At 38.2% G+C, this 15,825-nt stretch overlaps 1 protein-coding gene and 1 non-coding gene across 3 annotated transcripts in view; both read right to left on the bottom strand.

Annotated features, from left to right (window-relative positions):
• CSMD1 (CUB and Sushi multiple domains 1) overlaps positions 1-15,825 on the bottom strand; it is a 1,871,666-nt gene that overhangs the window by 1,086,671 nt on the left and 769,170 nt on the right. The window lies entirely within an intron of this gene.
• Positions 6,425-6,589, bottom strand: LOC112934497 (U1 spliceosomal RNA). The gene has a single exon (XR_003237961.1). It is a non-coding gene; the product is annotated as a U1 spliceosomal RNA (small nuclear RNA).

Raw genomic sequence — 15,825 nt, 5'->3', positions numbered from 1 at the left:
CGCCAGTCTTGGTTATCACAGTTGCTGTTAATTATCTAATAAAGACAGTTCATGAGATTAGCACTTCAGTTTACTAGAACAATCCCTTGAACCCACTCGCCAGTCACCTGTCTGAGATGAGGGACACCTTTGCACATGCGCCCTGCCCTTGCAGACACATCCGTGCTTAGATCCTTGTACCAGAGGGGTGTGGGCCCATCCCTGCTCATCTGCGGAGAACCTCTTCATACGTCTCTATGGCAATACGTAATGTTGAGTAACTCAGGATGAAGCCTAGTGCCAACTGCCCTTGTTAGGAATACTAATAGTACTCGTGGGGCTTCTCACTTGACCGAGTCATTAAAAAAAAGAAAATATATAGGTCTACCAAAATGTATTTCTGTGATTTACAGGGAAAAAAAATCACATTTATAGTAAGAAGAGGGTGACTGTATACATTTATATTAAAGATGCTTTGGAACACCTGGGTGGCTCAGTGGTTGAGCGCCTGGCTTCTGCCCAGGGTGTGATCCTGGGGTTCTGGAATCGAGTCCTGTGTCGGGCTCCCTGCAGGGAGCCTGCTTCTCCCTCTGCCTGTGTCTCTGCCTCTCTCTCTGTGTCTCTCATGAATAAATGAGTATTATATTTTTTAAAAAATATGCGCTACCCTTGTGATCACCCTTGACCTTCCTTCAAGAATGTTGCTATCATACCTGACATTGATTTAGTGGGACTGTTTTTGAAAAATGATGAAGCCATCTGTCTATGGATAAGTAGGCTTCAACGTCTGTATTTCCTGGATCAAACTGCTATATTCCCCAGGCAAAAAAAGTCATCTACTGATGTCCTTAACCCTCATTTATAATGGGATGCAATATAGTGGAATATGTGTATGTTTAAAAGTATTTTTTCTTATTTTATTTAATCGTTTAAGTATTAAAGAAAACTATCCTGATAAATCACTGAAAATCCACCTGTCACATAAAGACAAATTTCATCAAGTTGCCAGATATTAAGGTAGGATCAATTAAAAGAGCACAGCTTTTTAAAATACTAAGCGTAATTGGTACATGATGTGTATAGCCTTGAGTCAGTTCTAAACCACCAAAGTAACACAATTTCAAGAAATATTCACATTTCCTTTTTCTTAGAAAAAGACAGGAGGTGTAGTATAGTGACTAAGAAGAGGGAATTGGGGACTTTTCTGGCTTTAATCAAATCTAGCCTCTACTATTAGTAGGGATTCAGCAACGGTGGGCAAGTCAGCCTCTCTGTGCCTCAGTTTCCCCACAGTGACTGTGGCATTTAATGAGTTAGCACACATTACTGTGGATGACATAGAATAATTTGAGCCACATACAAATAGCACACTGTATAACTGATGTAAGTAAAATAATATAGTCAGAAATGCAAATTAGAAACTAAAATTTCACCTGGAGATACCAGCTTTTTAACTGGAAGGGATTCGGAGGCGATATATTCTCATGTTTCATGGACATAGAACAGGAGCTCAGAGAGGTGAAAACATGACATTAGTTACTGGTTTTGCTAGAATGAAAGCTCTTGGGCTTTCTAACCAGAGAGAATGTTTGTTAGAACTTGCTAACAAACACAGGAAAAGAGCTCAAAACCAATAGATGCTGTTGACTCATCAAACAAGATAAAAATAAAACTGCCCTGCTTGATTTGCTTGCAATGTAGCGTACGTGTGCAGAGGACTACCCACCGAAGTGTGCCTTGCCTGAACCACACCTAGACACTGTTTGTGCCTCATCCACGAGTCACTGTCCCTCAGCTACTTAAGCTTCAACTGTTGAAAGAAAAGCAAAAGATAAATTGGAAGAAAATGAAAAACCGTATGAAAAATTCATCAGATTGATCTCAGTTCTGTGTGCTTTTGCAAAATATATAATCTCCTCCTACATAAAAATGGAAAGGCCATTTTATTTTGATGGTGGTTCTGTTTACATGGTGTTTAAGGTTGAATTGAAGTACGAGCTCCATCCAATGATTGCAGATGTGAATCAGCAAAATCAACGTAAGTTTCAAGACCTAGGCAACATGAAAATGGGACAACGATTCAAGGAAGAGCAAAGGCACGGACCAGTAGCACGAGTCAGCTTCCTTAAACCAGCATCTGTACCAGTGGCCAGGGCGCCCGTGTGGGGACGTGCATCCCTGGGGATTCCAGGGGGGACACACAAGCTTCCCGCTGCTTCCCCTTCTCTCACGACAAACGTATTGGTAATGTTGTTGCAAGAGCCATACACACAGCAAAACAAAGCAGAAACAAAGAAGTCTGTCCATATTAAATACGATTCTTCTCTTTTCCAGCACATTGTTAAGGCACAACAGGGTGTCTTAAACTATAATAGTTAAAATAGCAAAGATGGTTGAGTGTCTTCCGTGTATGTTTAGGTAATGTCACAAATTATAAGGATGACTGTTTGCACAATAATTCCAATACGTGGCTTCTAATATATTCAAGGAGATTGTTCCACCACATTTAGAAGGAGCTCTGATCAGCAATTCTAGTGCATCTGTTTTAGAGGATCCTTCTCTTACTCTCTTTACCCAGTAGTTCCTGGGATATCAATGGGCCACCATCTGATCCCACTCCCCCACCACGTGACTTTAGGTGACTGTGAATATTTGCGACATTCAGACTGAACACTGACACTGAATAAACTGAACGTGGTTGGAGACAAAACCCCTAAACTTGGAGCAAGAGCCTTTTTGATATACATCACTCAGCTAGTAGATATTCTATTCAGCATTGGCTTTGCTCTGCAACAAATCCATGGTTGGTCACCCTACAGGGAATATTTGCTTGGGAACTCAAGTGAGACTCTAAACCTGTGGGCCTGGAAGTAGCCAGACGATCCCGGTCAGTCTAGCCGTCACCTATATGTCAGTGGAATTGACTGGATATTTATGTTCAGCCAAAATTCCTATATTGGAATCCTAACCCCAGATGTGCTGGTGTCAGGCCGTGGGGTCATTAGGAGGTGATAAGGGCATGAGGATGGAGCCTCATGAATGGGATCCTATCCTTGCAAAGAGACCCCCGGAGAGCCCCCTTCCTTCTTTCTACCATGTGAGGGCAAAGAAGAAATCTGTAGTCTGACACCCACAAACAGGCTCTGACCAGAACCCAACCGTACGAGGCACCCAATCTCAGAAATCCAGCCTCCACAACTGTGAGAAATACATTTCCGTGGTTATAAGCGACTCAGTATGTGCTACTTCTTTAGAGCAGCCACAGCTAACTAACGCAGGCATAAAGGATTGGGTATGTATTGCATTTTGAAGATTTCTATCATTTGAGTTTTCAAGGGACCTCCATCTGTCTCCAGGCTCACACTCAAACCACTCCCTTACTCCCTGTGGCAGACACGATTAAGCCAACAACACTCACGTTTCTGTGAAACGTCCTTCTAGGAACTTGATTCTGTAAGTCACAAACTTTGAGAGCATCCTCACTTGTGTAAGACTATATACCGTACATACTGATGTCTCTCCGACTTTGAGCATTTTGAGCACCTCATAAACCAAATGCAATCAGACCTTTAGAACTCAGGACTGATCTCAGGACACCTTAAGGTAATGCCATTTTCATATTCATCTTATTTGAAATAGGTATTTTGAGTACTTGTATGTGCCTTATGGATCTCTGGAGCCCCAGAGTCTCCTGGAGAGCTATCTGAACAAGATAAGTCATCAATTCACATCATCTCACCTCAGCTCTGCAAAGTCCAGGGCTGGGTTAGGGTATACGGGCACATAGAGTAACATAGACACACAACTTGGGTAGATAATAAGTGACCAGGTGGGGAGTAAATGTGCCATGTCATACCTGTGCATTAAAATATCATGCACGCGGTGAAAATAATGCACCGAGAGCATGTTCTATCGCAGAAAATGTGCAGTGTGTGCTGCTAACTTAGATATGCAGGACATCAAATAGAATGCTCACACTCAGGTTGTGTGTGCTTGTCCAGCTTGTTCAAACACAACTGGCATCCTCCAAGGGGAGGGGCTAAGAGGGTCAGAGTCCCAGGAGGCTCTGGGAAGGTGGAGGTCTCATGTGCAGGACAGCCTGAGGCAGGCAGGAGTCCAGAGCAAAGGCACTGTTCTGACAGGGCCACACTTGGATGCTCACCCCTCAGAACTGCAGCTTTGCTGGGTTACAGAGGGGAACAACCCGGAAACAGGCAGAGATTGGCCAATGTATGGGGCAGCTCCCTCCCCACTTGTCCCTCTTGCCCACCCTGGGTGGTGGGGCATGAAGGTGGTGCCACGAGCCACAGGAGAATGTGCCTGGTCCCTCTAGCTCCAGCTCTGGGTGCAGGTAACAGGCCCGCTGGAGGGGTGGGGGTGGTAGCAGCCACAGGAGGTGCCAGCCAAGGTTCAAACCAGCATCCTGAGAATAGAACTGAATCTCTCCAGAGTGAGAATGGTTAATAACTGGCCACAGCTGAAAAGGTGCGGAATTGGAGGGGGTGATGCTAAAGGATGTGGGGGCATCCACAGGGCACCTTATAACCACATGTGGAAGATATACAGTCCGGTCTTGTTCATACTTTGTCACCAACATGCCTCAATCAGACCCCTCACATACACCCAGGGAAGGGACAAGAAGAAGTACGGTGCTTAATTCCAAGACATGGGGATGTGCATACATTTTATTTTCTCCTTTGCAAATTCTATGAAAAATTCTTTTCCTATTATGACTGATTTTAAAGTAGTATATATGAGGGGTGCCTGAGAGGTGCAGTCAGTTAGGTGGAGGGTATTATGCTGAGTGAAATAAGTGAATCGGAGAAGGACAAACATTATATGGTCTCATTCATTTGGGGAATATAAAAAATAGTGTAAGGGAATGAAGGGGAAAGGATAAAAAATAAGTGGTAAATATCAGAAAGGGAGACAGAACATGAGAGACTCCTAACTCTGGGAAACAAACTAGGGGTGGTGGAAGGGGAGGAGGGCAGGGGGTGGGAATGACTGGGTGACGGGCACTGAGGGGGGCACTTGATGGAATGAGCACTGGGTGTTATTCTGTATGTTGGTAAATTGAACACCAATAAAAAATAAATTTATAAAAGAAAAAAAATGTACAGGTTTCGACTCATATTGTGATCTCATGGGATTGAGGCCCAGGTCAGACTCTGTGCTCAGTGAGGAGTCTGCTTGGGGTCCTCTCTCCCTCTGCCTCTGCCCCACCCACCCTTGCACATGTGTCCCCTCTCTCTCTTTCTAAAATAAATAAATAAATAAATTATTTTTAAAAATAAGGTAGTATATGCATATTAGTCATTTAAACACAGAAAAAATATATATGGTCAATTTGCTACTACTTTAAATGTTACGGCCAACCAATATGTCGGCCCATTTTACATACAATAATAAAAATTATTAAGTAAAATACCTAAAATATTGCCCTATGGAGTTTATGTATCTCACCACCCAACACTAACTCCATTCAATGGTCAGTATTGCTGCTTCTAATACTGAAGGAAAAAAGAGTATGGAAATTATAATCAAGGAAGCAATAAAATGTCCCCAACATTACTCATATAGGATGGGCTTAGAAGCTTGGGAAAAACCACAGGCTTACTCCTACATGTTGACATACTCATGCTAGCACAGGCCATGAGATGATGGACAAACCAAATGTCTAATGACAAGGGGTGGCACTGGCCTTAATTATAATAGTGTCTTATTTTTTCACTAAAAGATAGTGAGCATCATGTAAATAGCACCAGAAAGCACCTAACAGCAAGTTTTTTGTTGTTGTCGTTGTTGTTGTTGTTTTTACAATAATTCTAATGACACTGAATAAAGAGCATGATGGCATTTCTTTTGTTTCTTCTTCACTGTTAATTGCTGTCCCTTCCCTCAGCAGGAGAGACCAGATGATGAGGTCTCCTGGAGCCCTGAGGGGTCAGATTGGCACTGCAGATAAGCCATACCTATGGGTAAGTAAAATATGGATTTGTGGACGAAGAAAAATATAACTTTCTTTTTCTTTCCTGTATTGAAAATGAATCTTTCAAGAAATGTGTAAGCAATGTCTACCTCGGCTGCCTTGATTTTAACATAACATTGTTAAGCATGTGGCTGTATGGGGTAAAGTCTCCATTACCAACATAGCCTGCCTTCCCCAGATAGGGGGTCATGGATCCCCAAAGAGTATAGTTCAATATAATTGGTTTCCTGCAATCTATATTTTTTTGTGTGCATTTAAACATGTTATTCTGAGACACAGTTCATAGACCTCTGGAATGGCACAGTTCACAGCATGGAAGAGTTAAAATGATATTTCTGAATAGATATCCATCGTGATATCACTTGTTTCTCCCCCCTTTTATTTATTTATTTTAAATCTTTCCCCTCCTTTAATTTAAAAAAAATTTTTAAATTATTATTATTATTTTTTTACCAGGGGAAAGTGCGAACACAGTCCCCCACTACCACAAATTATACAGTCGAGAGGTTCCCACATTTGGGAAATCGGAGGGGTCAGCACATCTGGAGTGCAATGGCTAAGCCTTGCCCTGGGAAAACCAGCTTCATGATCATGGTATCTCCCCTGCCAGGTAAGTATCCCCTCCTTTTATTTTAATCAGAACTGCCCTCACCTTGCTTCTATTCAGGTTCTATGGATTTCCAAGTGTGTATGTGTGTCCTAGACAACTGTGTCCCTCCATGGGGATGCTTGCAAGGTGGCAGGCATGGAAGAGCATGGCTTTTAGAAAAAGGCAGGGCAGGAGTCAACCCCAGCTCCAACACAACTATGTAATGAGAACATGGGGAAGACCTCTCTGCTCCTCAGTTTGCACATCTGCATGGGATTGCACATAGAAAAAATTATGTAGCTTAACACCTGGTGTAATCCTACATTATAATGCATTAAGTGAAGAAAATATAACGACGTCAAAATTACACTTGAGGTTATATTTAACCTAATGTGTGAAAATGTTAAATTCACACTTTTTTTTCTGCTTTAGTCATCAACACATAAACTGTTTTGGGGGTGATTTTTATTAGTTTGAGATCTGTATCTTAAGTGTAGTTCCAAAATGCATTGGTGCTTAATATAGATGAAGAGCATGTCAGAGTGAAAAAGAAGTGGGTAGGGTGCTTTAGGAGCCAAGTCACATGATTTGATTACAGCTTGTCTTCCTAACAAATACCGGAACAAAAAAAGGCAAATAGAAATATGTTCAAAATGTCATTTGACCACCAGCTATCGTCAGGACTGCATTCTGCCTACCAAAGAGCAAGCGTTTGGAGGATGGACAGGTCAAGCCATCCCTCCCTCTTCCGCAAAGCCCTGCACTGCACTTTGAATGAATCACCTCTTCAGTCCATGTTCAGTGCATGACGCTAGGGACACCCATAGTCCAGATTGAATGTTGCTAATCCAACAATAGTTTTTAGAGATCAGGTCCTTTGATCTTCAAATATTTCCACAAATTCAAGACTCAAGTATGACGCTCTGGATGGAAAATTAGATGTTTTTTGTATAGGTTTGCACTGAAGAACAACACTTTTTTTTCTCCTTTGCAATGGCTTACTGTGACAAAATTTTAGGTCAAGATTTTATGAACAGTTCAAGATTATTATGATTCTTAATGAATATGGGAAAAATGAGATAAATAAAAAATGGTAACTATTAAAATGTCAAGGACTCTGGATATCTTGAAAATTGTCTTGGGGAGTTACCATGAAATCCTAAATTATAATTAAGTATGTACACCCACAAATCTTTATCATTATAATTTTTCCTGGTAATAATTTATTTTTGGTCATAATATCTCAGTGAGATTTGCTTCCTTTTATTGTTGTAGTCTGAAATTTCAAGTGTTCCTCTTTAACTACCCAAACACAATGAAATGTAATGCTGTACTCATTATGACAAGATTCTAGCTAGAATTCCAAAACAGTTCCTTTATTCAATACATTGATGATAATTCTTTTCTGATCATGCCACATCAATTTTTGTTTGCTTTGGTTATTGTAACATGTAAGAAAAGTACTGAATATTAAAAACAAAGAATATTATAGAAATCACAGAAAAATCAATGCAAGCCAGGATTACACAGAACCCCACAATTTTCTACTTAATATACTTATTTTTTGGGGATCCCTGGGTGGTGCAGCGGTTTGGCGCCTGCCTTTGGCCCAGGGCGCGATCCTGGAGACCCGGGATCGAATCCCACATCGGGCTCCCGGTGCATGGAGCCTGCTTCTCCCTCCGCCTGTGTCTCTGCCTCTCTCTCTCTCTCTCTCTCTCTGTGTGACTATCATAAATAAATAAAAAATTAAAAAAATATATACTTATTTTTTAAGTGGAGAAGTTGAATCTCAATGATGAATTTACATAGATAAAAATGTGAAAAGTCTTTAGAAATTTAAGTTGAAATAAATTTGTTGTACTGTCATAATAATTAAAAATCCCTTTTATTTTTTAAAATATTTATTTATTAATTCATGACACAGAGAGAGAGAGGCAGAGACACAGGCAGAGGGAGAAGCAGGCTCCATGCAGGGAGCCTTACGTGGGACTCGATCCCGGGTCTCCAAGATTAGGCCCTGGCCTGAAGGCAGCGCTAAACCGCTGAGCCACCCGAGCTGCCCTACATATCCTTCTTAAAAAGCTACTCTATGTAAGTAATGAATCATTGAATTCTACTCCAGAAACCAATATTGCATTATATGTTAACTATCTAAAATAAATAAATATGACATTTATACACATTTATACACAGTGATGATGAACACTGAGTAATGTATAGAATTATTGAATCACTGTGTTGCATAGCTGCAACTAATATAATGCTGTATGTTTACTGTACTGGAATTTAAATTTAAAAAAAATAAAAATTTAAAAAGGAAAAATAAAAGCTAAGCAGGGTAAAAGGCATTTGGGTTGATGTTTTTTTCTAATTTCCATAATACAATTTTGGAGAGTTATTTTATGAATTTAATTCTTCCTTATCGTGTTTTTCATATCTAGATGCTCAGTGCCTAAGACATTATAATATGCTGCAACCAGAAGTAGAGGAATTCAAATTCCAGCCACCACCTTCTATCTAGTTGACCTTGCGTAGGCGCCTAACTTCACTGAGCATCAGTGACTTGACATATAAATTCACAAGAATCTTTCACAATCCAAATGATTGCTGTAAGGATCAAGTAATCTTACATACTCAGAGTATCTGAGATGAAAGAAACATTGGTGTGGATTCTTTTTCCAGTAAGTTAAACAAAAATATGTAAAGTGCAGGAAGTGACAACTGTAGAGTAAATGGAAATGCAAAATATACATGAACCCTTATTAGCCCTCAGCCAACTACTTCATTTCTACAATTTTCTCAAATTTTACCAAAATATATATGAAAAGTTAAAGGCCAAAGAAAAATAATTTTAAGGCCATTACTGTGTGGATGGAACATTCACAATATGTTCAGGGTGGTTTATGCACCTGGACTTTGTGGGGCAGGGGCCAGATTCAAGCTTTTGCTTCCTTCAAAGACCTTGGGTATACCTAATTATGAGGGATGACCATTATATGTGGAAGTTATGAGGAGATTGTTACTTTATTTGCTGGCTCAACAACATTTATTTAAGACAACCCTAAAATTCCTGAACCAGAAAAAAATCCTTATTTACATGTAGATAATTGTACTTTGGAAAGAAGTAATGGAGACAACACGGATGTCCAACTCCCACAACTGACAGCTCTTAAGGCTTGTGTCTCAATTTAAGTGTAAAGCACTTTTTTTTTCCCCCAGAGAAAACATTTTCATCCTGCCATTTCTAGGGCTGGTGGGCTGGCCAGCTGTCTTAGACAGCATTATCACCCCTATAATGACACAACAAAATGAGATGTGGCTGCTCGATGAATTATGTCTTTTCTTTACAATATAGTTAGGTTTTTATTCATTTTACTGAATGTGCTTTAGAAAATGAAGCATCTGCCTGTTTGCTTTTCAAGAGCTCAGTGACAATATGGCATGTTAATGCCTTACTCGATCTTTCTGCATATTCTTTTTTCTTTTTGCATTTCATAACTTTTTTCACCAGAATGGAAGAACATAAAAAGGTCATAGAAATGTATAAAATCTTTTATGGAGTGGGTTTTACCCAGGTCTTGAAAAACTAAATTTGTATTTTTATACTTAAATTCAAAACTAATTTTTGTCAGCATGTAGTCTTCAGTACATCACTGGTGTATTCATTCAAAAGCCGTTGTTTGGTTTCTCTCTCTCTGAGCATCATGGTGAATGATATCAATTAGCAGTTGAATAAGACATGGTACCTGCCCTCAGAGAGCTTGCAGTGCCAGAGGGAAGCCAGTTCTACAGAAATACATGCTCAAATACATATTTATATAATAGCTGTGGTAAGTATTACAAAGGGGAAAAAGAAAATAGAAGTGAGGACCTAAATATCCAAAAATGCCCATAAAGAAAGGACTTTCATGCTTGAAACACAAAGCACAGGCAGGCAAAACCTGAAGACAGCATTCTGGGTAGCGGGAACAGCCTGCACGAACACCCAGAAGTAGGAAAGCATCGGTATTGTACGTATTTTGGCATCTCTGAAGGCAGAATAATGCCCCCACCAAGGATATGCCCATCCTCCTCCCAAGAACCTGTGCATGTGTTCATGTACTTGACCATGGGGTCTTTACAGATACAGAATAAAGGATTTTGAGATGGGAAAATTTTCCTGGATTACCTGAATGGATCCAGTGCTATCACAATGGGTTCTTAACTCTGAGAATTTTTCCAGGCTATGATCAAAAGGAGTTATCACTGGAGAAAAATGGTTGGAAAGATGTGAGTCTGCTGGCTTCAAATATGGGAAAAGGGGGCCATGAGCAAAAGAATGTGAGCAGCCTTTAGAGGCTGGAAAAGACAAGGGAAAAGGCTGCCCATTTTTCCTTCAGAAAAGCAGACTTGCTGAGCCTGGATTCTAGGTCAATGAGAATCTTGCCAGGAATACATTTTGGGGTATGATTTTTAAGGAACTAAATTTTCAGTGATTCATTGTAGCAGCAAATAAAAACTTGTACCTCTTCTCTCTGGAATGAGCAAAGCCTGTTTGCAATGAATAAAGGGAAATCGAGTCTATCTTCTTCACAATGAATAAAGGGAAATCGAGTCTATCTTCTCCAAATCAAAGTATCCTCCGTTATTAAACAGATAGATTCTGAATGCGAATCAGCAGAGAACTTGCAATCAAAAAGCAGCCATTCCACTCGTATGTCACCTTGATCCTTGGTCACTGGCACAGTAGAGCTGGAGGGTCAGGTAGGTTGGTATGCAGGGATGTAGGTAGGTAGGTACATCCATACATCCATACATACACATAAATACACAATTGGAGATAATTTAAAACTAAAAACTCGAGCATCTGTGGGTTAGTCCTTAATTACATGTGCTGATGGTGGACTACATGTGCTATACCTAAGAAATCTAATTTCAAAACAGTTATTGACAATATAATCTTGTTATATTGTCTCTGATAATCAATTCATGGGGTGGTAAGAAGAAAATTGAGTTTTTTCAGGTTTTACTCTTGTGTTTGTTTTCTAAGAATTAGAATTCTTTTCCACTTCCAAGTTAGCGAACTAACAGAACATCCATCATTTGATAATATTTTAAAAATTAGGAAAACTAGAAATGTGTCCCATAATCTAAGTATAAAGCCACTATTCCTCCTCCAAGAATTCCTGAGTTTGTCAAGAGTTTTTAGATTATAAAATAAATAAGATTCAATATTTTATAACCAATGTCTTATCCACTATAATGTATGGGAATTACTAGACCTCTTCTATTCCACGCTGACAGGCAGATCCAATCTGATTGGCTAAAACATTTGATAAACATGTGTGTGGAAACGGTATATAATGAAAAACCTAAATTATCTTATAAAAAATCCTATCTCATTTATTCTAACAGCAGCATTTTTTAATTTTGTGATGACAATATTATATAGTTTCTTTTAAAAAATGAAGCATGATTTGACATATATGCTTTCATCTCAACTCTCTTGAATAAAATTGTTCTTGAATAGAGAATTTGGTGTAGAGTATTTGTTTTATATAGTTTCATTTCACATTTTTAATTTGTTAAACCCAAAGAAAATATATTACTCATCATAATGCTTTTCCTGCTCATCTAATTTTTAAAATATCCCCTTTAAAAGAAATCTGTTTATTCTTATTTATTCATATATATTTGGAGTAAAGATTAAATTTTATTTTTTAAAGATTTTATTTATCTATTTGAGAGACAGAGAGCATGAATGGGGGGGACGGGTAGAGGAAGATGGACAAGCAGACTCCCTGGTGAACACAGAGTCCAACGAATGGCTTGATCCCAGGACCCTGAGACATGACTTGAGCCAAAGGCAGACACTTAACCAATTGAGTCACCCAGTCACTCTGAAGATTAAATATTAAAGATAAATTGTATGAGGCAAAAGCTATAAAAAATTATTTTAGCCTTGGCATGTTCCTCACCTCTTTGTAATATCATCAAATTAATGTTCTCTGTTTGCTATTTGCCAGATTATTTGCTTATAAATGCAACTTAGCTTTCCAAGCAATCCAATGGAAGGAACTCTTTTTCCCATTGTATGGATGAAGACACTGACCTTAAGGGTCTAAGGTCATTCCAGCCATTTGGAAGTGACACCGAAGTTCATGGTGAGGATGCGATCAAACCTGGAATGGTGTGTATTGTGCACCCACCCACAGCCCCAACATGTCTCACTGCAATGGCTGTTATAACTCAGATAGGAGAGATCACCAAATTTCTTTTGCCCAGTAATACATGTTGAGGTCAGCTGAATTCATTGGCCACTGTGCTCTGAACAGATATGGCCGTGGAAGAAATAAATGCCTGTGCTAACTATTTCTGAAGTATGAATTGAGAATTGTTTACTGAGAGCATGCTTCTACAAATGGACATCCTAAGACAGGAAATGAACAGCCTTTAATATTATCAATCCTCCAGAAAATCAGTCCTAGATCTTGGAGACAGATTTTTTTTTCTCATTCTTGTTTTATTTAGTGCTTTCTTTTCCTGAAGCCTCTAGCCTCATGATCTGTCCATTTATGACATTTTTATTCTATGCTCTTCAAAAAATACATCATTTCTCCCTACTTCACCAAGAAATCTTTCCAGAGTTATGTTCTTTCTCCTCAGTCTGAAGAACAGAAAGATGAGTGACTAGTTGAAATAATGCCCAGAGAGAAGAGAGGGAGTTCCAGCCATTTGGTGCCAGTGATTATTCATAAGACATGGAAATATATTCAGAAAAACTAGGATTTCAAAATATGTTCAAGGAAACAATACCATTAAAGCTGATTTTTGGGTGATTTGTAGATAGTCCCAATTTTGATGAGTTTTGAGTGATTGCCTATATGATTCTAGAAGCAAATTATTTGATTACAATATTATTTTCCCAAATTTCAAAAACGACTGTATAATGTAAACAAATACCCTTTCCTCTGGAAGGATATAAAACACACAATATTTATTTTTTTTGTTTTAATCCAATTAGCCAACATCTATACATCACTAATTTCAGATGTAGGGTTCAGTTATTCATCAGTTGCATATAACATCCAGTTCTTATTACATCACATGACTCCTTATAACCTGTCACCCAATTACCCCATCCCCCACCCCCCCAGTGACCCTCAGTTTGTTTCCTAGAGATTAGCGTCTCTCATGGTTAGTCCCCCTCTCTGATTTCTTCCCATTCAGTTTTCCCTCCCTTCCCTAATGATCCTCTGTGCTGTTTCTTACAATCCACATATGAATGAAACAAGATGACAATTGTCTTTCTCTGATTGACTTATTTCACTCAGCATAATACCCTCCAGTTCCATCCACCTTGATGTAAGTGGTAAGATCCCATACCTTTGAATGGCTGAATAATATCCCATTGTATAATATTTCTTATAAATATTTTTCACACCATCAATTTATAGAATACCCTTTAAAATGCCTTAATGGATATTATAACATATACCTCTTTCAGGTATGTATAAAATCTGTCTTCACATTTGATCTTGGCCAAAAGGCTAAGAAGCGATTGTCTTCACATTTGAAAGAGGTATTCTATTAACTTCAGAAAAGTGTTTTCTAATTTTCTAATTGTTATTAAAAATACTACAGTGGGAAAAAGTAATGTATATGTAGTGATAAATATAGGAATACAAACTGAGATAGATACAAATTATATGAAAAGTTATAAATGAACAAAATAGTTACTATTATTATTTCAAATGACAGAATTAAATCACACGATTATCAGTGATCTAAACCATATTGGCATTAATTTAAGTAGCTGGGGCTGGCAATTATCTGACTAGTAGTAAGAGAGATGAACAATTTAGGTATTTTTCACATATTCAAGAAATATTTTAAAAAGTGAATAATATTTTTCTTTAATCAACTCCCTTGTACTTATTTTGCATATTGAACTTTATCTAAAATTTAAATAGCTGATTTTATTTTTACTTATTTCTTTAAAATTGTTGTTAACCATTAATATTTCTTAAAAAGAAAATGATTAAAAAACCTTTTCATTATAAACAGGTTGTTTATCACTAGGTAAGTTAAGCATTTACATGACGGTTTCAAGTGAAACTTTTTTTAAAAAAATGAAACTTTTTTTAAAGATGTATTAATTTATGTGAGAAAGAGCATGAGCAAGGGAGCAGGGGGAGGAGGCAGGGGAGGGAGAGAATCTTAAGTAGACCCCATGCTGAGGGTGGAGCCTGACACGGGGCTCTATCCCATGACTCCGAGGTCATGACCTGAGCCAAAACCAAGAATCAGACACCCAACTGAACCACCCAGGCACCCCTCAAATAAAACTTTTTTTAAAAAATGCATAAATTGAAAAGTCAATAGAGATAATGTAAGATTTCATAATCTTTTTTAAATAACAAGCCATTAAAATGTATAATGCTAAAGGCTAAAATAATTATATTGAAATTGACTCACACCTGGTGATATTGTTTAGGAATTGGTCTGTATTTGGAGAGCAACAAATCAACACAGAGCAAGAACCACACTTATGTTCCTATTAATTAGTCTAATTTTTCTATTCCTGAAAATCTATATTTAGATGACATTCATTATAGCATGAAATATTTATGCAGAGAAAAGTGAAACTTAAAATCCCAACAACAGAGGAACAGTTAAACATATGATAGTTTATCAGGGCAATCAATTTTATTTAAACTGAGAGACCAAAAACATACACCCATTTATGACCTATTGAGTGTGATGTTAGAATATGAAAGTCTATGCATATCATAATTCTATTGATGTAAAGCATCTAAGCATATGGGTGGAGACTTTCGGGTAATAGGAATGAAAAGAGATGTAGCAATAGAGCAAATATATATTTCTTCCTTCTAAAGGTAAACCCCTTGTTAGGTTTGCTTCTGCAGTCAATACATAGAGCACGAGAGGGAAAAAAGGGTGAAGAAGTAGGAGAAAAAGAAAGAAAAACAAATTATATCGTACTGGAATCCTTTTCAGGAGTAAAAGAAAAGCAGTTCTCCAAGGAATTAAGTTGCTGGCCTGTTATAATTACCTTGTTATTAAAACTCTATTATACCTGTTTTGAGAATTTCCATGACTATAGAAAGCTGATAATTGATGTTTCTGTTCATTTGCCTTCTGCAGTTTATTAATCTAAGATGAACTATAAGAGCAAATTATGTTTTTAACTTCAATATCATACCGATTTGACTTGCTCTATTTTCTTTTTCGTTCTGAAAATAATTTTAAGAGAATGAAT

Source organism: Vulpes vulpes, chromosome 7 (genome assembly GCF_048418805.1).
Source record: "Vulpes vulpes isolate BD-2025 chromosome 7, VulVul3, whole genome shotgun sequence".
NCBI lineage: Eukaryota > Metazoa > Chordata > Mammalia > Carnivora > Canidae > Vulpes > Vulpes vulpes.
This window is presented reverse-complemented; position numbering and strand designations above follow the sequence as displayed.